The sequence below is a fragment of the Pollicipes pollicipes genome, unplaced genomic scaffold, assembly GCF_011947565.3.
Source record: "Pollicipes pollicipes isolate AB1234 unplaced genomic scaffold, Ppol_2.1 Scaffold_5724;HRSCAF=6776_pilon_pilon_pilon, whole genome shotgun sequence".
In the NCBI taxonomy this organism is placed as follows: domain Eukaryota; kingdom Metazoa; phylum Arthropoda; class Thecostraca; order Pollicipedomorpha; family Pollicipedidae; genus Pollicipes; species Pollicipes pollicipes.
The window spans coordinates 26,952,800-26,955,617 of NW_023596746.1; the positions used below are offsets into that span (position 1 = coordinate 26,952,800).

Below are 2,818 nucleotides of genomic sequence, written 5' to 3' on the forward strand. Positions count from 1 at the left end.
CCGCAGACAGACGCTCCAGGCAATGCAGCTTCCAACTGACGTCCTTCTTCGCCAACGGCGGGTAGCGCAGGTGAGGCTCTGGAACGGCGGAGATCACATGGCGGGTGAACGGTGGGTGGCTACACCCGGTGTGACAGACCGCAGTGTTCGCCACCCGCGCCACCAGGTGGGAACACTTAACCGTGCACAACCCTAGTCAAAAACTATAACAACAACGAATCTATCCTCTATCCTGTCCCAACGGAAAATCTCCACCCCAGTCGCCACTGTTGTGACGTGGAATGCTCCCTTTGTCCTGTCAGCAGCTGTCGCGTCTCCCGCAGCTACACCACACTCCGCCACCCTCCCTCCTCGCCACTTGCAATCACGCCCGGTCCACCCCCATCCCCGGCCCGGGCACCGGTCGCGGAGCCGTACCGAGCTGGGTGAGCCGAGCAGCGGCGGCCGCGCCCTCGCCGCCGCCCTGCAGCCGGCTCAGAATGGCGTTCGTCGTGTCGGCCGGCCCGAAGGCGGCCGGCGGCTGCTGCGCCTCGGGCGCCGCCGCCGGCCACACCTCGGCCGCCGCCGGCCCGAGCGTGCGCAGCAGCGCCTCGAACGCCGCCTGGATGCTGGCGCCGCTCTCGTCCAGGCCGTGCTGCACGAGCGCGCGCAGCAGGGCGCCCACCTCCTCTGCGAACGGCGGCAGGCGTCACGGGCCGGCACAAGGACACAAGGCCGAACATGGTGGCGGCGCCGACAGCCCCGCCCCGGTAGCAGTACAGTCCCAGGCGCTGAGGAGCGCTGGAGGCGGGACAGGCGCGGCAACCGTAGGGTAATGATCCCGATGTGCCAGGGTCGCTGCCTACGACAGCAGCAGGCAGCCACCGTCTACCGCCATCGGTTACACACTGACCCGTTAGCAATACGTCAGCACGACAGCAAGCCAACATTCATTCCTGCGTCAATATCCGCGTGTTGATCCCACAGTGTCACCCCTGGTACGACACGGGTGTCACACAGACCAGGTGTCAAACGTGGAGACCCGCCCGCCCGGTAGCAGCCGGTGCAGTGCCGTACCGTGTCCATGCAGTGGGAGCCCACCTACCCGTCAGTCCGTAGGCCTCGCTGATGAGCGCGTGACAGGCGGCGATCAGCGCCAGGTCCTCCAGGCTGCTGCCCTCGCGCAGGCTGTACTTCTTCCGCTCCTGCTTCCGGCGGCTCTTACTGGAGCGGAACGTACGGCTGCGCACGACGGCCGGTTAGTGGCAGCAAGGCACAAGTCACGGCTGCGCACGACGGTCGGTCAGGGGCAACGAGGCACAAGTCACGGCTGCACGCGACAGCCAGACAGTGGCAGCGAGGCACAAGTCACGGCTGCACAGGATGGGCAGTCGGTGACGATTAAGCACAAATCAGACGAGAGTTTCGCGGCCAGGCGTCGGTGGCGCCGGGCGTACCAGGACATGTCCACGCGGCAGGGCGCTATTACGAAAACTGCCTCGCCATGGCCCACGCGACCCCTGCGACCGGACCACGAGCACGTGTTTGACATGGCCCGTGGGATCGTGTGACCATGAACCCACATCTGGCACAGCGTGTGACACCCACATGAGCTGACCGGCGGCATCAAGCACGCCCGCGACATAAGCGGCAGCCGCGCCGGTGTACCGGTAACCGGCGCTGCCAGCCGGCTGCCCCGTACTGACCTGGAAGAGCCGGAGCCGCCGGAGCTGGCCGAGGCGCCCGACACGCTGCTCGTGTCCGAGTACAGGTCACTCTCTGGTCCGGCCAGGTCGGCGTCTGCCGGACAGACGGTCCAGCCGAGGTCAGCCACGCGCGCGCGGCTGCCAGCGGCCGCAAACTCCGTTCGTGTCACCGATCTTGGCTACACAGCTCAGAACGGTCGCCAGTGAGGTCCCCCAGCGGCGGCAGCGGCTGGGCTGCTGCTCTCGACTGACCTGCCAGCTGGCTGCGCCGGCTGAGCAGTTGCTGCCGCACGGTCGACAGACGGCTGCGCCGCTGCTCCAGCGTCTCTGAGAGTCGGGCCAGCGTGTCGGCTGTGTGTGCAGCGGCCCGCTGCAGCGCCGGCCGCACCAGCAGCCCTGCAGGCCAGCCGAAGCCAGGTCAGATGCCGCGCTCACACTGGCCGCAGATGACTGCACACCAGCTCGGTCTGCACGCAACAGTCTTTTCATATGCTCATATCCTGTTTTTCATGCGTTCACGGCATTATTTGCATTTTACAGACCAGTGGCGCAGACTAACAGTGTATGGTGAATTGTGAAAGTCGACTTAAAAGATTTGATCAAAATAATATTCATGTAACTTTGGTGGCAGATCGAGAACTTAGACTAACGGTAACGCGCTTCGTGAAAACGAAAAACGTTTGTCAGAAGTGGGATTCGAACCCACGCCCGGAGAACCGGACTGCGACCTGAACGCAGCGCCTTGGACCGCTCGGCCATCCTGACCACGCGCACCAAGGGCCCCAAATTCGATGCACCAGAGAACACGTAACCCAACAAGGCCCCCAGCCCCTGGATTGTGGCAGACTAGTGGCAAACTCCAAGACCACTAGAATAGGGAAACTTTTGGTCTTTTGGCAGTATAAGTTCAGAGTTTCTATGCTGAATTATCAACCCTCAGTATACTCAGTGTGGTTAATCATAATCTTACAAGTCAGCTGCCTGAGTTTCGTGCAGCCCTAAGCCTCAACCGTGTGTCGGGTGTTAGCTGTGGGAGCTCAGATGTCTCATTATTTTTCAAATCGTTCACTGACGGCGTCTGCACAGCTTCCAAATGTTTTCTCGCTTCACTTCTTTGGGTTATTAATTGAATT

General features: G+C 62.5%; 1 non-coding gene across 1 annotated transcript; it reads right to left on the reverse strand.

The window, feature by feature from the left end:
- Positions 1-2,366: 2,366 nt before the first annotated feature.
- On the reverse strand, positions 2,367-2,450 carry TRNAL-CAG (transfer RNA leucine (anticodon CAG)). Its single transcript has one exon. It is a non-coding gene; the product is annotated as a tRNA-Leu (tRNA).
- Between the last annotated feature and the right edge of the window lie 368 nt (positions 2,451-2,818).